We start from the raw sequence: 25,194 nt of genomic DNA on the forward strand, positions 1-25,194 counted from the left end.
ACTGATTTAGTACTACCTGTTAAATATACCGTAGAGTGCAAAATATACTATAAAGTCCAAAATATACCATATTGTCAGCGAAAGCAACATATACCAAACAAAATCTCATCGCATCCAAATTTTCAGAAATCATAAAAACTGTAATTATTGTTATATGTACCAAAAATCGCAACTCTAACTTCGAAATTACGCTTGGACGGAATCAAGTAATAATACCTTTTTACCCTATGGGTAGCGGCTATAAAAATAAACCCATGCTCTAGCTAATCAAAAACAATTGAAGTGAATTTTCGACTCTATAACCATCTATATAATGTATCCTCTATCCTAAGCTGTGGGTGTAGTTATTTCATGCAAATAAAGGTAAGGCATAACAGGCAAATAGAGAGCGGCATTGTTTTAGACAAATTGATGGGGGCAAAAGGCCAACAGCCATCGAAAGGCGACGCCTTTCTCCACACACGCACACACACACACACATGCCACACTTTGTGTCCATTGTTATCACATTTACCAAAACTTGATCCCTTTTTGAACCGTAAAACAAAAGCTGCTCATTTGTCATTGTCCTTGGGTATTATTTAAATGAAGCCTATGAATTTGCCCATTTAAAAGAGCTTCCAAGTTGATTATACGTAATTGTCAAATTGTTTGTCAAGCAATAAAGGAAAGAATAACAAAATGATAAAAGAAAAAAAAATACAATACAAAAAATTGCGCTCCCAGTAGCTTTCGATGTGAAACACTTTTTAAAGTGTGATTTTATTTGATTTTATTGCAAATATGTAAAATATGCCTGAGGCGCCACAAAATATATTTGTATATGAAATATTTATGATGCGTTTGGCATTTTAATTAAATTCTGCGCCGTTCGGGGCATTGCAAATATTTATTATTATATAATTCTGCAGCATACATAAAACCTGTAATTTATTGTATAATTAATGTCATTCTCTGTTGGCGACACTGCCCCATGTTGCACTTGCAACATGTTATTGTTGCAAATGATTTTGCTATAAAGTATTTAAAATTAATTAGTTTGTTTTGCCATCATGACGTAGACAGGCTTTTAAATGCCACATAGCCATCAATTAAGCGCGACAAATGATGGCTGGCAACTGCACAAAAACGAATATTGTTTTAAACGGTGATAATAGATTGATTTTATTTTATGAATTAAGTCATCAATTCGGTCATCATCAACTGCTTATCAGTATCAAAACATAAACATTTCACAACATGCTGCGACAATTATACAAAAATATTTACTTAGCTCCCACAATTGGAGACCACCAAATCAATATTTGTCCCTCTTCTTCGGACAAGTCAAGAAGCAAAATCCAATCAAAATACTGTGCACCATGTTAACGGAGTAATTACGACTCGCATTTCTGGTATGCAAAAGATATGCAATACTCAGAGCATTCCTCCAAACCAAGAACAAAAACCAGACAAAGCTGTCCATTGTCCAAAAGTTGTGCCATTCATTCTTCGCCCTGTTGGATGTGGGCAACCCTTTCAAACTAATTGCAAGACAAAACAAACCATTTACGAAATGCTTAAGTGACACAACCGCAAACACACGAGAATATGAGACGAGTTACCCCGCCATCATCCCTCACTCCCCATTCCCCACACACACACGCTTCTCTTCACCTACAACAATAACACGATGACGCTGCTGAGTGTGGCTCGTGTTCCTCCTCCTCATACATTCATACGACGTTGCTGAGGGGCCACAACATTATGTCTCGTTCGCATTATCTAAGCTTATTTCCTCATTAACTTGTGAAGAAGGGGGCGCAACACTCAAGAGAGACGCCGGGCTGCACACAAAATGTCTTTCGGCTTTTGTTATCTTTTTCTCAGCTTTGCTTGTTTCGTACGTCTCACAGTTTGACTGCATTTTTCATGGTCAGTGCACTTGCAGCAAGGCAATGCAAAAAAACAAAAGAATAGCACATCAAAGTGAAGTGTGCACTAATGTAATACTCTGTAACTAAAATGTAACCAGAGCAAACAACAAATAATAATTTAATTAAATTCAAAAATAAACAATGACTTGTAGTATCAATAATAATACTTTTTGTATTCTTCAGGCTAAGTATTTAATTAAAATATAACTAATATTTTTGTAAGAGAGTTTTGCTTTATTTTTTTTAATAAAATATACTAAAACATATCAAAGGCAATTTTTGGTTATCGATTAAATATACTATAGAAAATATACAAAATTGTTAGCCAAAGCAGCTTAGATCCGATTGCAGTCGGCATTATTTGCCAAACAAAAGTATTTCTTGAATAATTTCGACATTTTTTTCCGTTCGAAATTAAATTCTCATGAATCATAAATACTATTGCTATTATTGTCCGTATTTCAAAAATTCGTTATAAAAATAATAATTTTGACCCCCTAGTCACAATTTAACGAAGCGTTAAATGAAAATAGATTTAAAATGTTAAGCGCTAAGAGTCTTAATCAGCTTCATTTCGAGACTATAAAATTTTAATTATGAACTTACGGCTGCAATAAAACGTATTTTATTTTTGATATTGAGATATATTGTCTAGTGTTTTTGCTGACACGATTAATTTTCTCATGGTTCTCATGGTCACATTGATATAATCATAATAAAAGTGGTGGCTAGTCAATTGACGCCATCGATATCAATTGGCATTAGCAAGACGATAGGCACTAAGCTATCGATATCATCAGTCATCAAAGCAGGAGCAGCAGTCAGTTAGAATGAAGTCAGTCGTCAGCAGGAAGCAGTATTATTTATGTTTAATGAAACTTTACTAATTATCCCATATTATCTCTTTAACCACCATACTTGCCATACTGCTTAACCGACATTACAGGGTATCGAATATTAAAATTGTGACACACGCGATAGTGGTGCAGTGTCGTTAAAGCAAAGCTCTGCTAACAAGCAGCTTAAAATGCACGAGAACAGTTGGTTTGCTTCTTTTTCTTCTTCTTTTTTTTTTGTAGTTTTAGAGCAGGCTGGGAATTATCTTCCCGACAAGTTCGCGCTCCACAGGACAGTGAAACATTGGAAGTGCAAAAGCAGAGAGTGAGCGACATCCAGTCAGTCAGTCAGTCACTCAGTGAGCGAGCGAGTCTGACAGTCAGACATAAAGTCGCCCGCACTGGGCTCATTAGCATATGCCACAAGTCAGAGTCTGGCGCTCTAACTGACGCTTGGGGACCGTCAACTGTGCGATAGCGAGAACGAAAGAGAGACAGAAGGGAACAGGAGAACGAATGAGTGCAATGTGCACACGGTGAAAACATTTTGTACATTTCTTTAGCCTTACAGCAGTGCTTTTTATTTTCCACCTTTTTTTGCCTGTTTCATTTTTGTGCTGGCTCCGCTCTTTCGTGCTTAATTTAGCCGGGGCCCACGCACAATTAAAATGTTTTGCTCATTATTCGACGTGTTTAATTTGTTTACCTGCAAAATTTAAATTGCTTCACGAGACTCTTATTTGCGCCACGCAAACTGTGTGCGCAAATAAAAATAAAAAACACAATACAACAACGAACAAAAAATTAACAAGCAAAACAAAGAAAATGAAAAATTCGAATTTCCAGCAGCTGCTTTAAATTATCGCCAATTAATTGAATGGACGCGTTCGAAAATAAATAAATGAATAAGTGGAAAATAAAGCGATGATTTTCGGTGGCGGTAAAATCGAAATCGAATAAATAAAATTTGTGCACAGAAAATCAAAATCAAATACATAGTTGAGCAAATATTTATTTAACCATTTGTTAACGCTGAAAAGTATGCAAAACTTTTCGTGTAACAGATGCGACGCCAACTGCAAATTGAATTACATGAACAACAAACAAAATCATGCCGCAATGATTTCAAATTATTGTTGAATGAGCACAAATTATAGTCAACAAATAATGTGTAGCAACAATTGGATATAGCCTATAAAATATTGCTACTTTATAGAATAAATGCACAAATTATAGTTCAACATTTATACCAAATATATAAAAATATTCAGATTAAATATGGAATACCAAATTGCCTTATTCCAAAGAAATTGGATGAAGCACAAATATAGTCAAAAAATAGTGTGTAGCTAAAACAAAACCTATCCTATAAAATACCATATTTGATTTTGGTATTATTATTTCCAAATATACCAAATAATTTGATCAAAATACTGGAATATACCGAAATCTATTTTTGGTATATCGACTTAGTACTACATTCTTAATATATTGTATAGTATAAAATATACCACATATAACATAGGAATTACTTCTTAAATAACTTCAACAATTTGTATTCGATAGCAACCAAATTTTCAGTAATCTAAAGTACTGTTGTTATACTGTAACAAAATCTACAAAAATCTATTTATAGATTCAATATTAAATCGAATTTGCATAATGATTAATTGCTTTTTATACAAATTCCCCAAATAATGGGAAACTAAATGTAAGATAGACAAAAATTTTAAAAAAATATAGAATTGCAAGTCTTCCACTATAAAATATACAAATTATAGATCCAAATTTAAATCGAATTTACATAATGAAGGAATGCTTTCAGACATTTAAAATCTGCCACAAAAAAGAGAATTTTTTCTAACTTAATTTGATTTTCTAAAGGAAATCTTTGCATCAATCCATTTGAAACATTTGCAGCATCAAACAAAAAACTATAGCAATTACAAATATTGCACGATATTTCAAAGAACATGCCATATCAAAGAGTATTTCGTTTACAGAAATTCGGAATCGTTTTTGGCAAATCAAATTCCATCATTCAAATCGAAGAAGAGAACAAAAAGAATGAGAATCGAATTCGGATTCGGATTCGTTTCGAAGCGAGTGGAACAAAGACAAAAAAGAAACATTCCCAAAAGTGGGTCAGCCATCGATGATGATGACGCGCTCTCGCGCTTGGCCACAATCGTTAATTTTTATTATTTTGCGCAATGTATAATTGGATGGATATACAATGCCACAAACACTCGAACAGGGAATATCCGTATAGTCAACCACCACTTTACCCCTTAACTGCCCTTAATGTGAGCAACGCACGACATCAACTCGATTTTGTTTTCTGTACTTCAGGGTGATGGGAGAAGAGGCGGAAAAACGCCAACAACAACAACGCCAACAACAACAACATCGATTTTTGCACCTTTTGAGCGCGGGTTTTTCTTTTCCTTTTCAATGGGTTTTGCCCCATGTTGAGGTGAAACTGAAATTGAATCATTGGGAAAATTTACCATGCAATAATACGGAAAATCAGTCAAGTAGCTTGTTAAATGATTCTTCAGTGTGTTACAAATGAATAATTTCGGCATGCGCTGCGCAATCAATGAACATTTTATGCAAATGTTTCACATATATAAATATACTATACATATAGTGCATTTCCGTTTGCAACAGTAATTAAAAACAAATGAGAAAACGTTTTACGCAATACCCTCGGAAAAATCACACTCAATGGACGGCAATTTGCGACTATAGAGAAGCAAGGTAAGGTAAATAAATCAAGCCAATAATTATTCGCATTATCTTTTACATTAAACTACGTCCAACAAAATTAAATGCAATTAAATATGTAAATACACAGAAAACAAAATGGTATCTGAATAGTTCAGATAGCAATAATTCAATTGCAGTTATTTGGTTGGCCAAATTGATCAACGATTTCGCGCAATTCTTGCAAATTTTACTGCATTTTCTGTCAGCGCCAACGAAATAATAAACCAAAATGCAAACAATTTGCTTTATCAATATTCATGATTTGCTGCTGCTTTTGCAGCTCTCGATGTTGTTGCCATTTGCCGTTGCCAATGCCGTTTTGTCATTGCCGCAATGTCCATGAATATGTAATAAATGTGATTCGATGCAATTTGCAGGTGAATGAAATGCATTTGACCAAGTCAACAGCTAATTTCGAGTACTTTTTCCGTAACTCTCTTTTGCCAATGAAAAGTCGTGCACAAAGAACGTAATCTCGTAATATTTAACTTAAGCACTCAACGTATTTACAGAAAAGTATTATTAACAGAAGCAATTAAATACAAATCACTCAAGTGTGGGTGACTGTAAAACACCCGCTATCGATTTTTAGTTAATATGCCAATTAGTATACAGAAAAAATAATAAAATATACCCATAAGAACAATCAATACAAGCTAACTATGCAGTGTTATCGTTGAAATATTCCAATTTAATATACAGAAAACATAATAGTATATACCAAAAACTATATTTTCCAACACATACTACATCTTCAAATATATACTACATAATAAAAAATACCAGATTGACCAAAGCAACTAAGACACTTTTTTACCTTATAAGATTATATTTTGATTAACTTTTACTTTTTTATATGGATGGACAGACATGGCTATATTGTCTAGACTTTTGATACTAGTCATAAAAAACTGATTACAGAATCAGAATACACAAAAATACTACTAAAATATACTAAAAGCTATACTTCTTTTTATATACTAATAATTTAACAATATACCATACAATAGAAAAACAAAATTATATTTCTTTATATATACTGCTACTTTACAAATATACCATACATTACAAAAATTACCAGATTGACGACGAAAGCAACGCATACCACGTTTTATGCTTTTAAGATTACTTTTTGAATAACTTCTACTTTTTTTATCTGATCGCAGATATTAGACAAATGGAGATAAATTGTCTAGGCTTTTTATGCTGAGTCATCAGAATCAGAATATACAGAAATATTGCTAAAATATACCAAAAGCTATATTTCTTTATATATACTACTACTTTAAAAATCCACCATGGAATACAAAAATACCAGATTATTGACCAAAGCAACCCGTTTTTTGCCCTAAAAGATTATTTTTTTAATAAATTATACTGTTTTTTGTCTCATCGCATATAATTGAGAGTCGTGTAGACAGACAGACAAGACTATATCATCTCGATTGTTGATGCCGATTCACAATGTATGTTTATACTTTATACATTTAATGTAGGCACATACATAAAACACCCTTCTAGCCTCTGGATACCGAGTATAAAAAACCATTTATAATAGATATCGCAGCAGTAGTTCGTCGAAAAAGACACGTGAGCTCCAAATCCGTTCACACGCGATATCGAGTCAGCGTCACGAGTCCTTCAACAGTGCAGCAACTTGCACGTGGCAAGTTGCAAATGGATTTGCTGCCAATCTCACGATACAAAATGGAAAACTTTTACTGCAACGTCTATCGACTATCTGACTCTGTCAGATCATAATCAAAGCTCACTTTAAGATGGTAAATGAAGAGCATTTTATGCTGAATCAATCTATCTCAACAGCCACAATCAATTATTAAGTTTTTAGCAAAAGTTTTGGAAGTTGCAAAAACATGTGTACTAAGCCAAATGTATGCGAAGAAAAAGTTATCAGCTTAAAGTCAAGTCAAAGAAGAAGAAAAGAAAGAAAAACAACTTTAATATATGTAGCCTTAGGTATGTGTCTAGATATATATTTGCAATGGAGGGCAGACCACGTAAGCCTGATGTCGATAGTGAAAGGTTCTGGGCATAAAGTAAACCGCCGCCACGTTTGCTGCCAACACAAAGTTGTTGCTTGACAGCCGCTATCGTTGTTGCTGCTGTTGCTATTGTGGCAGATGCAGCAGCAAAAGTTCTACGAACTCTATGACTGTTCCACATCTCTCTTGACTTTCCATGGAGAGACCGAGACCGAGGCTTATGACCAGGCCACTGCAATGCAATGCCGTCGCCAACAACAACAACATCAGATGCAGCAGCAGAAGCAAGTTGGTCGACGACGTTTGCTGTCAAAAAATCTTCAATTAAAGGCACAAGCACAAAAGCTGTCGCAACAAAAAGCAGAAGGCACAGAGCACAAAACAAAAAAAAAACTAAAAAAAAAATGGCAAAACCTTGTGGAAAAATGTGTAAAATGAAGAAAATGGGAGCATTCCGACAGGCAAAGCGCAAGGAAACGGAGAGCGTGAGAGAGAAAGAGAGAAAAACACACACGTATCGCAAAATAAAATGGGGGGGAAGAAAAAAAGTGGGCAGCGCATTGGATGTGCCACGTTTTACAGTTGTATGCAGTCGACTCAAATGAGCGCAGCGGCATTGCAAGACAATGATGTCAGCACCAGGCCAGACTTAACCAGACCAAAGAAGAGAAGAGAAGAAGGGGAGGAGTGGAGAGTGCAGGGTGTAAAGGCGACACAAGGCGGCATCAGCATCCGCCAGATATCCACAGTCAGTCCAAAGTTGTCCAGATGTTTGTGGATATATATTCTCATTCATTGTATTCACATTTTGCTGATTGTCATTGTGGCTGTGTGTGTCTGTAGGGGTGTGTGTGTGTGTGTGTGTAAGTGTGTCAGTCAATGCAAAGTTTGCCAACTGATGATAAGCAACGGGAATTAACTGCTGAACGAGCTTTTGTTTCACTCGCACTTCCTTTCTCTTCTCCGCTTTTTCGAGTCCTTTAACCAGGATGTGGGCAGCTATCACACACACACATACACTCACACACACACACACTAGCACAGCGTGGCAACAACTCAAATGCTTCATATTCATTTTGACTGTAAAATTTTGAGCCTTGGCTTTATAAGCAGTCAAAGTTCCCATTTCTCTTCTTTCCCACATCTCCATTTTTTTTTTTTTTTTTTTTTTTTGTTTGTTGTGCCTTTCTCGCATCTGCAAAAGCAAAGGCGACTTTCAGCGAAGCTTTGAAGTTCCGCTTAAAAGCACAAAGTCCAAAGTCAAAGGCTGTTGCTATCTCAAAGCTTTGAGCACCATTCGACAAAAAAGTTGGTAAACGGAATTTCCATATTTCGCATACTCACACCTGGTCTCCATTGTTGCTCCATTCCACAAGAGGCAACGCATACGAAGTGGAATGTCAAATTAAAAAAGAGTGAAGCAAAAAGGTTTTAAGTTTACTTGGCTAAAGGGCAGAGTTTAAAAATTGAAGATAGAATGAAAGAAAGACATTTACAATCATTTTACTTTTCACACTCCAAATTTCTAAATTTAACTATTATAAAATTTGCAATCATTAAATACTTATTTTATAAACTGTTAAGAGTTGTTAAGCAACAAATAAAGCTTTGTTCATATCGCTCGTAAACTAAGTTCGAAGTTTGAATATACAATTAAATTTGCCGAGCCGTGACATCATAAATATGAAATTCATCCAATAACTGATATATCATATTTCGCCCTTAGGTTAGCCAGAGAACACAAGACGCATTTTATGAAAATATATGAAGGGAACACACAACAAAAAAATAAGAAAACAACAAACAAGGCTAACAGACAGAGTTATGCGATGATATTCAAACACGTACGTATTTGATATTCACACACACTCACACACACACACACGCATACACACATGTGTGTTTTGTATGACATACATATTCGTATTTGAATTTACTTCGTTGTTGTTTACTCAAAAGATGGGCGTGATGTTGCGACCAAATAAATACCCAAAGCTAACGCCCTCTCCTCTCTCTCTCTTGCTCTTCCTCTCTCCCTTTGCGCCTCAAACTATGCAGTGACATTTGTGAAATTAGAAATTTGCATACAAAACAACAAGAAAAATAACTGCAATAATAAAAGTAAATAACTCGACCAAGCGGAAAAAGTGGCACAGAACGTGCCAAAAGTGAAATATACTCATATTGCAACAGAGTACAACCAACCACACACACACACACACAAACGCTATAACTCATACATCCATGGAATTCGAATGCCTAAAACTATGCAATGACAATTCTCAATTACTCAGGCACACATACACACACATAGAGATGATACTGGCGATTGGATGTTGTTGGTTTTGTAGCAGCAGCTGGCAACAGTTCCAAGTACTTTTAATTGAACACTCACACATACACACTCACAAATACACTCACACTCAAGTAGAGACAATCGATGCACCTTTTGCGAATGAGAAAGAGTCGTTGACATTGAATTCCAAGTGTCAAATTTGCACATTTTTACGGGTCTTTACTGTATCTGCACTTCCGTTTCAACACACTTATAAAACTCACACACACAAAGACACACACCCGTATATGGACATGGTTATGTGCCTCGCATGGCAATGGACTTTCAAAGCGTTGCTACGAAGGCGCATTCTGCAAATAAAATGCGGGCATGAAATGCTTTTGTCTTGCGAGTAACTGGCTGACGGATACTCTAACAAAGTGTGAGAAGTGACTATAGAAAATACAATTAGAAAATAAACATATTGATTTAAGAAAAAACTTTCTTTGTTTCATGTTAACATCATACAATTTTGTTTCAAGATTTTATTTTTGATCTTAGCACTTTTTCTTTCTATGTATACTTTGTACTTTGTGGTAGTAGTATTAATCAATATACCAAATATAGTATTTGGTATATTTTAGTGTATTTGTGGTACATTAATTTGGTATGTTATTTTTATATTTTTGGTATATTCTATTATTTTCATATTTATACTCGTATATATTAAGAGAATTATAAATTATATTTTTTATAGCACTTTAACAATAAATTTCACTTGTAATTCTCTCAAATGTCTTCACATTTTCTTCTTTAAACATCGTCCGCCTATTTCCCTTCTATTTCCTTCGCATTTATCCCTCAAAATTTTACTCTTTTATCATTAACTTCCAAAAATAATTTTCCGCACTCGACAGTCGTATATTTTAATTTTTCATTTACGACACTTTAATTCGTTGGCGTTGCTTAATTCACGACAAAGTCCTAAGACTCGATATGGCTAGAGAGGATGGGCTATAAAAATGTTCGTGTGCACATAAAGAATTAGCAACTAAGTACGTGGCACATTGCGCTATTCCCCAATGGGCCTGGCCTATAATAACGTTGGACTCTAGTACGTAAGTAGGCAAGCACATGATTAAAAATGCACACAAACACACACACAACATGGGAGACAAAGAGAGAGAGAGAGAGAGGGGAGAGAGAAGAGATAAAGAGTAGCACACAACACAACTTAGTTGCGATGGACGCCGCCTTCATTGGGCTTTGTAATTTACTCTCGTTCCATGTGCCGAACAAGAATACAACACAAAAACTTGGGTCTGGTCATTAAACTCGGACTGAACGAAACGAAGGAAGCCAGCGGAATGCTCTCAACCATATGTGGGGGAGAAATTCGCATTCATTTACCCAACTACAAACTACCTAGAACACTTATGGGAATTTTGTGTAATCTAAAGCCGTACAGCTGACGCTGATACATTCAATAATCCCAAATGCAATTCATCAAGCCGCGTCAAATTCAATTCGATATCGTTTCTTAAACTTCTGCTGAGGAATGCTGCTGACAGATCGAAGGTTGGGCGCCATCAATTTACCAGATCATTTTAAATGTCAATTTTTTCTAGGGTGCGTTTCCCAACTGGGGATTGCGATATCAGTTCAACAATAATAATATTTATTTGCAAGCAAAGTCTGAATAATGAACACTTGAATCTACATCTGTATCTACATACGTGACAGAAATGTTTATACGAAATTTCCGTAAATCAGCTAAAAACAATAAACAATATAATTTTTATTCAAGTAAAATAAACCATTTTTTGAAGTTTGCTAAATTTTTAAAGTTGAGATTCAGTTGATTGCAAATCTTGTACAGCGAAAAAGTAAAAATTAATTTCAAATTGTAAAAGTTAATTAAGAAAAACTTTTGTATGGCTGACAATCTGGTATATTTTGAATTAAGTACTATATCACTAATCCAAATATAACTTTTGGTATATTTTAGCATTTTGCGGTATATTAATTTGGTATATTTTAAGAATATTGCCTCACTGTTTTGCTTTTATTCAAAAAGAAATAAAACACAGTCCAGAAAACGAGATTCTTTCTTATTTTTAAATTCGGAATTTCTAAAGCAATGAAAGTAAAATATTTTAATATATATATTTGTTAATTTAAGTGAAAAACTCTAGCATTTGATATAATAATATATAATAGCTGAACAACGCCACATTTATCGCATAAATTTAAAGGATATAATAAAAATATAAATATTATTATATTACTTAAAACAGTTGAATATATAAATTCATTTATTTATGTAAAGAATCCTTTAAATTAAAGAATATTAGCCTATCAACACAATTTCTTACCTCAAATCTCAATAATAAATGGTAATAAGAAAAAATATAGTAAATATAAATATATTATTCCTTTAGAATTTTACAAAAATAATCCTATTAAAATAACTTTGCGGTAATCAATATAAAAGTGTTTGTGGAACACAAATATTTCCTTTTTCAGAGCCATTTCATTTAATTTTGTTTTGCTTATAATAAATGAAGAAAAAATCCAGTGGAGCGTGTATCCTATTAAAGGCATAATATTATATAATATTTCTCACCAAGGATTACATTTTTTATTTGGTTTGTGTTTCCTCAAAGGATCAAAACGCTAGCGTATCAAAATTACGCCTCTCCACACACAAGTTTTTGCATTCTGGTTTTCTCTTTTCTTTCCATTTTTTTTTTATAACTTGGCCTTCAGCGCTGTTTGAAAACATTTCATGTCGCACGCTTGGGGACCACTGCTTAAAACTATTCCCAACAAAAAAAAAAAAAGTAAAAACATACACAAGCAGCAAAAAAAATAATAATATCAGCAACAACAACAACAACAACGAGAACAACATCAACAAACACGCAAATGCATAATGCTTATTATATATACTGTGCCAAAATGAAACTCCAACACATTTATGCTAATTTCGTTGTCGTTGTCGTCATCGTCAACGTCGTCACCACCTTCCCCCCGCACCCTCACTCTCTCTCTCTCTTTCCATTTAGTTTATTTTTTACTTTGGCCTCGGCTTTTGGCTCTCTTGCATGTTATTTTGGCCCTGTTCCTACACACACACAGTCCACAGTCCAGTCTGCAGTAATTTATGTAAATTTTTCATCAGCCTCTCCATGGATTTTCCGGCCGGGGGACAGAGAGAGAGGGAGAGAGAGAGAGAGAGAGAGTTCAGTGCCGGACTGGCCGCAAAGTATGCAGACATTTATACACTCACTCATACACACAGAGATACTGAGAGTTTTGGGTTCACATTTGTTATGCACTTTGACTGAATAACCCTCCACACAAACACACACACTAACACGTACACACACCCACACAACCACTCAGTTGTCTGGGCTTGCATGTATTTAAATATGTAATTAGTTGTGGGATCAAATGTGGATTTAAGGGTTTTATTTTTGCCTTAGAATATAACTTTGATCCGATTGCAATCGCTGCAATTGACTCAGCCTGCAACATGACCCTGTCATCAATCAGTGCATGCAACATATTACAGATATATATAGAGAAAGGGAGATAAAGATACTTTGATAAGAGTGAGACAGAGTTTCTATGTTTATGGTGTGTGCCATTTAATTTCACAGCTGTAACAACAACACAACGCATCTGCCATTAATTTTGTAGCTGATGCTGCTTTGTAATTTTCAAAAAGCAGCATCCAATCTACACAAGAGAAGCTTGGCCTAAATACGGATTTCGAATTTCAGTGAACAGCTCTCGAATATTCAGAGAGGGGGGTCGATGGTGAGGAGGGATAGAGAAGCACTCTAGCTTGAAATGATAGGCACAAAAGTGTGGATTTCAATTCGAAATTGGTTTAATTGTTCCAGGCTGTTGATGTTTGGCTGCTGCTGTTGCTGTTGCAACTACTAGATTTCGCAAAACATGATAAATTCAATTAAACGATCTGGGAATAAGTTGTTTGTACACAGAGAGAAAAAAAACTAAAAACTGCAAATATTGATTTAAGATTTTTCTGATCTTAAAATAAAAGAAGTCTTGAAAAAATCGAAATTCAAGATTTTTATACTAAATTTGCATTTAAAGATTAAAAACATCTCATTTTAAGATTAAAATCTTGCTTGAAGAATGTTTTATTCTAGATTAAGGAGAAGTTTGCAAATCCTGATTTCCGAACTTTTCGATCTTAAACAAAAAAAAATCTTTATATAAGATTTTTAGATCGAGAAAATCTTAAACCTAGGTTTTATGCTAAATTTGCATTTTAAAATTAAAAACAATTTATTTTAGGATTGAAATCTTACTCCAAGACTATTTTATTCTAGATTGAAAAGAAGATTGCAAATCTTGAAAAACTTTTCTATCTTAAAAATATCTTTAAACAAGATTATGTTTTCCAATCATCGAGTTGAGATTAAAAAATATTTTTTTAAGATCTTAAAGATCTCAAATTCAAGAATTTAGCTCTTGTTTTTTAAATGTTAAAATTCCCTTTTCTTACACTTAGAAGTAAATCATTGTGCTATATTGTCATTGATCTTACGATCAAACTCTAGTCGATTCGTATGTAAAAAATTATATCTAATATTAGAAAAAAGTTACACAAACCTATTTGTATTTTCTTTCTTAAGCAATCTGAAGTTTAGAATGTTTGATTATGATTTAGAATTTTTCTTGGTTCAAATTTAAGATATTTCCATTCTTGAAACAAGATTATAATCTTGAATTTCCAAATTGGGCAATCTAGAATTTTGATCATGGTTCAATTTCAACATCATTTAATCTTGATTCAAGAAATTATTCATAATTTTAGAATTTTTTTTGTAGTGTATGCAAATAGAATTTGAATTCTCTGCTCAAGTAAGTTCATCTTGCTGTGAAATCTCAATATAACTACTTTTGGTGTAGGAGAAACGAGCAGCGCGGGGAATTGAATTGATTTTCTGCTCTCGTTTTTTATACATTTCTTCAAGCATTGCGAATCAACATGTGTTGCCCTTGTCGCGACTCCAAAAACTTTATCAAATCTAATTAGCTGCGGCATAAAACTGTCAACGTCTGCGTTGCCAATTGCCATACAACATATGCAAAAAAAAATAAGAAAAAAAACAGAAAATAATAATAATAAAAAAAGAGAACAAACCAAAGCGAGCAGCGGAAACGGAGAAACCAAGAAGCCAAGAACACACACACACACACACACTGAGGGGCCAACATAGTCCATTGGCCCATGGGTAATTTAGAATGCAAACACTTTGGGAGGGTCGGGATTTAACCGGGTGAGGAGAGGGAGGTAGGTGGGAGGGAGGGAGGACGAGACACAACTTCCTTTTGGCAGGCGCAGAGCCTGAAGAGCCAAGTGAGAATTGTTAAGAAGCGAGCGAACAACAAATAGCACAAGGAGAAAAAATATCACATAAAAAAAAAATAATGAAAATGTAAGCAACACACAAAGCCTCAATACCAGAATGTATAATATATATGCGTGTGTGTGTGTTTGTGTGTGTTGTTTGTTTGTAGTGTAACATAGTGTGCGTGTGTGGGCGATGCAAGGGGCGGAGGGGAGTATCATCAGCGACGACAACAAAGCGAACGTGGAAAATTGAAAAATGTGAAAAGGCAGGCACGCAGGCAGCGAGTAGAAGTAAAAATTGTGTGCAGGGCCAAAGCAAACAACATTTGAAAAATATTACGAGTATTTGCATATGATGCGCATGGGAGATGGGAGAGGAGGGAGATGGGAGATGGGAGAAGAGGCAGAGGCAGGTCAGGAAGAGAGCGACCCCATGGAGCACTGGCGCTAACGGCGTTTCATTGGGTGGTTTGTGTGTGTGTGTGGTGCCATGTAGTTTTGTGTGTAAATAATACAACAGCAAATGCCAAAGCGCTGTTGAGGTCTCCACACACACAAACACTCACCCACACACACACACACAACATTGAGGCGAATCTCGTGCTCATTTCAGGCGTAAATGAAAATGTAAATTCGCTTAAAGGCGTGTGGCTAAAGCCATAGAACAGAGGAGGGGGAGGAGAGAGAGAGAGCGCGGGTGTGTAGTAAAAACTATTCTGGTTTCAATATTTCTTATGCACACACTTGTTTTTATTTGCTTCACTTTCTCATTCCCTTCCCCAGCAAACATCTATTTTTATTTAAGCATCGGAAGTGAATTTCAAATGCAAGTGCGAAAAATATTCAACACCAACAACAATAAAAAAAAAGAAAAAAAAACAGTCCAAATGGACAAACAACATTCCAGCTGCACAGTGTGGCAAGGTCAACGCAAAATCACTTGAAATAATGTAAAAGCAAGCAGTGATAATACGATTAAACTCAATTTAAATATTTCATTAGTTCCACAACACTAATAATACCCTTGTCTCTGCATTAAACCTAGCACAGTGTGGCAAGGTCAATTGAAATATTTCAAATTCTACAAAAACAAAAATAAACTGTTTCCAATTTTGAATTTCATTCCGTTTTTATTATGCCATTAAAAAGAAGATTATTCACTGCAAATTCATTTTGATTTATTAGCAAAAATTAAAGAACATAAACAAGCCATATTTTTATTTTACTAATTAAATTTAGATTATCCAAGTGAACAAACACCAGAATACGACAAATTCAAATTAAATTAGCAAAGCATCAACAAAAGAAATGCATTGATTTATGGCAATGTGTCAAATATTGTGAAATTTTCACAGTAAATGGAAAATTTGGCAAATTGATTCTTGACTTTGTGCTGTATATTATAAAATATTATATTATTTTGAATTTTTCAAGTGTGTTTTCAATTTATACGTATTTCCTTCTTATTAAACATTTGCTCTTCGTTCGAGCATTTTAAAATGAGTTTTTATACCCGCTACCCATGGGGTAAAATAGTACTATTTGTCATATTTTGAATACTACATCAATATACTTAGTATATTTTTTTGTATATTTTATACCAGATATAATCTTTTTCATACTTTATACCAAATAGAACCTTTGGTATATTTTTTTACCAAATATAGTCTTTGGTATATTTTATACCATATACAGCCTTTTTTGGTATATTTTATACTAAGTATATCCTTTATAATATTTTATACCATACATATATTGGTATATTTTAGTATTTTTGTGGTATATTAAGTTGGTATATTTTAAGATTATTACCACACTGTTTTACTTTTGTTCAAAATGTGTATTAGGTATACCACAGTCGATCACACTCGATTGTAGCTTTCTTACTTATTTTAATTGAAATCCTTTTACTACAGGTGTTGAATTTAATATGTTTCACTCAAAATCACACTTGCTAAGCAAAAAATGCTTCACTCAAAATAAATAGAAGCTGAGCAAAATCCAAAAAAAAAGTTTAAATTTGTAATATAACTTCTGCACAGCGGTTATGGATCCATAATTTTACGATGAAAACATTTTTGCCATAACGAAAATAAATTTCAAATCTCTTAAGACACAAGCTGTATAACTTAACGACTTTTCAAGATTGCCAATTATCGATATTTTTGTGCATTTGTTTACGATGATGCGGCGATACTTTTACGAGACTCAAATTTATGCGCCAAACAATTTACATTATCAAGTCGTTCCGACTTCGTAGTTTGGAAAAATAAAACAACAAAAAAACAAAACCTCTTCGATAGCGTTTTGCTGTCATGAATTGACTTGACTCATATTTCCGCTTTTGCCTCTGCTTATTGATGAGACTCAAATATCTGCATGTGTAATAAAGTAGAGAGCGTACTTTTGAGACCTTCTATATAATAACAATCTTAACTCTCGTGTCTCTCTCTAGATTCTCTGAGTCAGCCGGCGTCAGCAGACGGAAATGTGAAACCGTTGTTGGAGACAGCCCCGAGAGCTTCGAGTACGTGACATATTAAAAACTGAAGCCGATTCACATAGAAAGTCTTGCAACAAAAAAAATATATAAAAATTTGATTACACAAAATTATTTAATGTGATATATAAGCATAATTTAATGCAAATATTTACATAAATGGCAAAAATGTTGCGTTATTTTGCATTTTATTATTTGCTTTTTTTTACGTTGCCAACAATTAAAGCCTCAATGTCGAGGGCAACAGCAGTGACAACGGCAACGGCAACGGCAGCCCGCTACAAAGTTGAAAACGAATTATGCATAAATTTCCAACGGATTTGCACAAAATTTATGATGATGGCATACAGAGGCGTGGCTCGCAACGCCAACCACAACAAAACACACACAGATACACACACACACACACACACACACACACAGTTACAGTCGCAGTCAGAGTCACAATGACAACAGCGAAATGTTGAAATATGCGACATTTGAAATATTTAGCACGTGCGTTCATCACAAAAGAGAGCAAACATAAAAGACATAAACACAAATCTCATACATGTAACACACACACGCACACTTATAATATATTTATAAACATAATATTTGTTTATTTTCCATCGAAATTATATTAAATACTTTATGTTGCATATTCTTTCTTATTACTTTTTATTACTCATTGTGTGTGTTGGCAACATTTACGTGCTTAAAAGATTTTTTCACAGATTTTCGAAATGGTTTTCTCAATGGCTTCTCTTTACCCGCAAGGTGAATGACTAAGGCAAAGTTATCAGCATCTGAGTATGTTATATATGTATATGTATAGTAGATTACCTATACCCGATAAAACAAAATCAATTTTGCAACATGAGACTCGAGTCAACTTTTCAGTTTGCATGTGAAGAGAGGAGAATGTGTCTTCTTGTGTCAATAACCTGACATCCAAAGCAGAAGCACAGAGTTTGAAAAATAAGTGCCAGCTGCAGCTTCAACAGCAGCAGCAACATCAGCAGCTGTCACGCATGCAACAGAGCCCACCAGAACAGCATCAGCAGCAGCAACAGTGGCAACTAAAGCCAAACTTTTATGCTGCAATCTGTTGCAGACTTTGTTTGTGCTCCAACCCAGCACAGCACAACACGCCCCCACATGGCTGGGGAATTGTTTTTGTTTTATTGTATACCCTGCAAAGTCGACAGACATTAAAAAAATATAGTCGACTATAGCAAATGATCGTATAAAGGGATGATTTTTTTCCCTACTATATTTTTTTATTTATTTTATACGCTATGTACGATTTTCGATCCAATTCTTTTAATGTCGAAATTTCGTACATAACTAACAATTATTTTATTTTGTACTTTTTTTCTAAGCAAAGAATATACTAAAAGTTTAAGGAAAACTTTTTCTAGCACACATACTTTTAGAATTTCCGAATACTTAAAAATACTAAAATATATAATATACTACAATGTACTATATAATATACTACTTTATACTATATAAGTAGTATATTATATAGTATATAGGTATATAATATAAAGTAGTACATTATATAGTATATAGTATATTGTAGTATATTATACAGTATATAGTCTAGTGTAGTACAGTATTTTTAAGTATTCAGTAATTCTAATTCGATACAATTCTTTTAATGTCGAAATTTCGTTCATAAAAATTATTTTATTTTGTACTTTTTTTCTAAACAAAGAATATACTAAAAGTTTAAGGAAAACTTTTTCTAGCACACATAATTTTAGAATTACCGAATACTTAAAAATACTAAAATATATAATATACTACAATGTACTATATAATATACTACTTTATACTATATAAGTAGTATATTATATAGTATATAGGTATATAATATAAAGTAATACATTATATAGTATATAGTATATTGTAGTACAGTATTTTTAAGTATTCAGTAATTCTAAATTTATGTGTGCTAGAAAAAGTTTTCCCTAAACTAATATATGATATGATATGATATATTAATATATTATATACTATATACTGTATACACCACATACTATATTCTATATACTATAAACAAATTAATTTCATTGCCAATTTTGAGAACATTAAAAGAGCATTTCAACTTCGATCGTGTCGAAATTTCTTGCCTTTTGTATGAGCGTAATGAGTATTTGGTTACCCGATGTGTTGTTAAAAGAGCAGCCAGCAGCAAAGGATGAGGTCGAAGGCGATGGCAGCGACGACGACGTCGATGATGTTGTAGTTGATGAGGCAAACGTTGCTTAAATGGGCGGGGTCCAACCTCATCATCATCATCAACAGACAAACAATCCTCCAAACTACAGGAATGACAAGAACATTCCACTCTATATGCAAACATGCCTGGCCAGCAACTGGCAACCTTTACTTCTCTTTTCTCTCATCTCTCTTCTCTCTCTCTCTCTCTCTCTCTCTCTCTCTCTCTCTCTCTCTCTCGTCATTCCACTCCGATAGGAAGCATTTTTCCTGTTGCCCCAAAAGTTTCGCAGAGTCCAAAACCCGATGCGACCTATACGCGTTTTGTGGGCGTATTCAGAGCTGCGCGCGTTATTGAAACAGCGAGAATTGCAATTCCAATTGAAATTTCAATGTGCATGTGTGTGTGTGGGTGACTGAGTTTACATACTGAGTGTGTGTTAGTGCGCGTGTGTAATCGGAAGTTGGCTCTGAATCGGAAATGGTAAACAAGCCATTACTGTGGTTCAAATCTCAGCAGTTCGCTCGTCCTCTATCTCTATCTCTCTCTCACATGGTGAGATGCAAATCAGTTCACGTGAATTTTCAGGAATTTTAAGAACCAGAAAAACACTGGATGTCAGTATGAATTGCATAATCATGCTAAAGTTTATTATATTCAACAATTATTCCTTGCCCTTTTTAGAAATAAATTCTATATAATAATTACTGGTTAATCAACTTGTAATGAAAATTTCCCTTTAACTTATTATAAAATTCGCAAAAACGTAACATTTAACTTTTAATTGATAAGCCAATGGTTTTTCCTATGTCATAATCATAATCTATAAACTACAGTTTTCAATGAAAACTCGTTTAGTTTTCAAAGTAAATTTGCCCATTTTGTACTATATTTCTTCTATTTAAAGCTTTCACTGATAAGCCAAGGCAAGGGCTCTATCCTCAGAATATTTTGAATAATCTATATTACAGCGAAATGAAATTAAAACAGAAATGATCTCATTTGCTTATGCAAACAAGTAATAAATCATTTTATATTCGCGTTTTAATTAGACACAATTTTTTCTTGAGTTTATTAATGCGCAAAAATGTTTTTTTTTTTTTCTTTACTGATTTGAAATTTCTTGTGAACCTGACCTCTCTGTGTGATTACAATGAGTACATATGTATATGAAATAACAATATTTTCATTAATCTCTTGATAATTATTTGCCACCATACAATAATGCTTATTTTGCAACGCAGTTATCCTCATTAATAACATTTTTAATAAGGTTTTGCATCCACTGTTATCAGCAAACAAAAAAATGGGAAATCCCAGTACAAAATTTAATGTTCTTGCTAATTGATTTGAAACTTCATGATAATTTTTAAAGATTATTAATGAAATCGGACATTTTTTCAAAAACATTGCAAGGAACGAAAATTTCTTCACAAAAAGTGTGAAATATTACTTGATAACATTAAACAAACAATGAGCAGTAAATTAAAATAGCAGACCATAAAAAAATATTTTTTAAAAGATGTGAACAACATTGAGATGATTATTACTGCAAAAGAACGACTGCAAGATACCCTCGAAGCAAATGTGGAACTATCAGCAATGGAATTCGAAGACCTCGTTTATACATTTTTGTAGGGTATACAAAATGATGAACCACAGGCATCTCATGCGAAAAAAAAACCTCAAGTAAGAAATTTTTAGAAATGGAAATTTTTAAGAATAATAATGTTTAAATTTGAAACGTGTAAACAAATTGCACGGGGGCGCAACGCATTTCGATGTGTTGAAATATTTGCGTGGGCGACCGCGTAGGCCTTAAAAATACATACATAGTGGAAAAACGGCATAAAATGTGCAGCAAACAGTAAAATGGAAGCAAAGAGTGAGAGCGAGAGCGAGAATCACACAAAACTTCAAAATGAGCAGCGGCTGAATGAGATGTGAAGTGTGTAAAGTTTATTGGAAAAGCATCGAGAAAACATCAAATAAATGCAGTGAGACAAAAAATATGCTGCATAATTAAGAAAGTATGCGAGTGTGTGGGATAAGCTTGTGTGTATGTGTAAATGCAGCTGTCTCAGCTGCTGCGTGGGCTGCTAACTCTTTTTTATTCTTCGTTTGCGGCTTACATTTTCCATGTTAATGATATGCAAACACAAACACAAAGCCGAAAAGTCAAACTGCGAGAGAACGCAACAACAAAAACGATGGCACAGGAAATACACGCCATATACAACAAACAGCAAAAAAGGGCACGCAAAACGACACAGAAAGAGATAGAGAAAGGAAAGAGGGAACGCATCAGAAATCAACAAAAATTTTGCGCGCGATTTGCGTCAATGAAAAAAGACCAGAATACCAACAACACAAAACGCAATTGTGGTGCGGACACCAACGGATGAGCAATTGCAAGAGTGTGCGTATGTATGTGTGATTGTAAATATGTGTGTTTGTGTGTGTGTGCGTGTTCGTTTATGCGTGTGCTGCTACTTTTTGCAATTAAAAGACAAAAATAAACTCAACGAGCAGTAAACAAATCAAGTGTAAAATATAAAGTGGAAAAAAAAACATGGCACAGGCCACATGCGCATTCTATGAACAAAGAAAATTGCAGTTAAGGTTAATATAAAAAGCACACACACACATAAACGCAAGCACATGTAGGCCGCCGCTGCCGCACCACGCGTAAAGAAAGAGAGGAAATGGCGACGACTAAAATCAACAGTGGGACAACAAAATGTAAAAACCAATAATAAATACAAAAATACAAGCACGCACGCATGTTACAAATACACGAAGCGAGTGCAAGAGACAAGAGATGTAAAGAGAGAGAGAGACAGAGAGAATGAGTAGCAGCGGGTTCGAGCAGAGATACAACTTGTCGCAAGCAAACCGCAAAATGAAACAAGCCCAAGTCGCAGGCGAACATATGAAACAAGCAACAACAACAACAGCAACACGACTACACAGCAACAACCAACGACAATGAAAAGCGGCAACAACGCATGATTATTGACATTGCGTTACCCTTCTGCAGCCAGCGGCGTCGTCGACGTCGCCGTCGTCAACGTCAGCGGTTCAATCTTGTATGCTTGGCCTGCCTACTCTGCCGGTCTGGCCTGCTGTTTCTCCTCAGTCTGTCTGTGTATTGTTTACCTCAGCAGAAACTGAAATTCAAGCAAAGCAAACGACCAAACGAGCCAACCAATAACAACAACTCCAAACTGCCGCAACAGCAGCCCTCAAACTTCGCTGCCGACGTCTCTGCCTACTGTTTGGAGCTTCACGAACTCCACCACATCGCAACGTCGCGTCGTCGTTCGTCGCTGAGCTGTCGCTGTCTTCTTTTCTTCAACTTTGTCTGCTGCCTACCCAACAACACACTGACACACACACACACACACACTCGCACCCATACTTTAACATTTTATGCTCGCCTGCTTATGCTGTCTTGTTGTTGTTGTTATTTTGCCGCCGCCTGCACACACATTTTTATGCTGTGCTCTCTCGCTTACTCTCTTTAAACAACGCGTGTTGGGCTCTCTTCTCTGCTCTCACATTTTGGTTTTGCTACTGCTGCTGCTGCGGGGCCTGCAAATGTTTTTGCTTTTGGTTTATTTGTGGCAACCCTTTGGGTTTTGTTGCAATTGCCTTTGCTTTTATGTTGTCTTGACATGTAAAAATTCACTAATTGGATTTACTTTTTATGCACATGTCAGAAAACATGTGTAATTGATGCGAACTAGCTCTCTCGCTCTCCCTCTCTCTCACTAACTTGTTTACTGGCATTTGCAACGTGATCTTTTTTTGTTACTATGACTGTGTAACTGAGAAGTGCTTAGCTTTGCCTTTTGTGTAATTAGCTCGTGTCTATAAACAATTCCATCAGCGCAATTTACGCTGATTATTTGTGGGGATTTTCAATCGAACCCCAGATAGGGGGCACAAACTGTACATTTGTAAATACGCTGCATATTATATAAGTGTGAGTGTGAGTGTGCGTGTGTGCATGTGGAGAGACGTTGACATTTGCAAAAGACATTAAAAAAAAAAAAAAATACAAAATACAAAAAACTGTTGATAACATCTTGACATCAACAGCGACGGCAACGGCGACAGCGCAGCCAGCGGATAGCGGCGACGTCTACTGCGTTTACGATTTCGGTGGCAATGAGCGAGACGACTGCGAAGACGAAGGTGAGAGCAAAAGCAAAGTGCAGACAGTAATAACAACTGTATGTGCTCATTAAATGCAACGCAAATGAGAAGACAAAAGCACACACACACTCACATACATAATACAGACGCAAGCATACGTGACTAATTGAAAGACTTAAGAGAAAAACAATGCATCTGGAACATTAAGTGGGGCTTTGATCGGATGATTTATCATCGAGTTGCCTCTCACATAATGCATTTGTGACGTCATCAACATCAGCTGATTCATATGCTTGTCATATGCATTCCTCCCTCTCACAAAAGGCTTAGGTAGACTAGAGAATAAGTAAAACCCACAACAGCCCAAATAAATGCCTTCCCGGAAATCCATAAACATAAACAGACCCATTGCACAGCACGTGAAGATGGCCTAAAGATGAGCTGAATCCTATAAATGTGTGTGAGAGTGTGTGTGTTATAATGCGCTCGGTCACCTTTAAACATACCTCAATCCCGCCCCCGCTCCTGACTCTCTTTCACTCTATCGCTCTATCCTCACACTCTTGCTCAATGTCACGAACACACGACACATGCCAATAATGCTAATGAGCGCAAATGCGTAAACGAGCCGAAAACTAATGTTGGAGTGAGATAGCTCCAAATCACCTTCCCCCAAACCATATGTGTAAATGGCATTGTGTGTGTGTGTGGGTGCGATTGTCTCTCTGTTTTGTCTGTTCTCTCACACCAATGACCAATCATTACATTATCCTGCACACTCAAAACTGTGGCTACACACTCACTCTCTTTCTCTTTCCCACTGCCGCTGTCACTCCTTGAAGCTGTTGTTGTTCATCAGTTTGCTGTGCACGTTCTTAAAATGTTTTTGGCGAAGAGGCAACAACAACAACGCCAACAACAACGATAGCCATAACCACAACTGAGCAGAGTAAAGCCAATTTTGGCAAAAACAAGTGACAAACAGACAGACAGAGAAAGAGGAGAGACGAAACGAAATGGAATGGACCGCACTGGACTGGACCGGAACGATAAACAAGAGACCAACAACAACAACAACAACAACAGCGACTAGTGATGGGCGCTTAGTGGCGAGCTCAAAACGGGCC

At 35.2% G+C, this 25,194-nt stretch overlaps 1 protein-coding gene and 1 long non-coding RNA gene across 6 annotated transcripts in view; one reads left to right on the plus strand and one right to left on the minus strand.

The window, feature by feature from the left end:
* Positions 1–25,194, minus strand: part of LOC117566870 (syndecan) — a 143,642-nt gene that overhangs the window by 114,352 nt on the left and 4,096 nt on the right. The window lies entirely within an intron of this gene.
* LOC127565680 (uncharacterized) lies at positions 17,141–17,765 on the plus strand. 2 transcript variants are annotated; one of them, XR_007955011.1, is made up of 2 exons: positions 17,141–17,588; positions 17,653–17,765. It is a non-coding gene; the product is annotated as an uncharacterized LOC127565680 (long non-coding RNA). The 2 variants fall into 2 exon arrangements; XR_007955010.1 differs by having other exon boundaries at positions 17,141–17,580.

The sequence above is a fragment of the Drosophila albomicans genome, chromosome 3 (assembly GCF_009650485.2).
Source record: "Drosophila albomicans strain 15112-1751.03 chromosome 3, ASM965048v2, whole genome shotgun sequence".
Taxonomy (NCBI): Eukaryota; Metazoa; Arthropoda; class Insecta; order Diptera; family Drosophilidae; genus Drosophila; species Drosophila albomicans.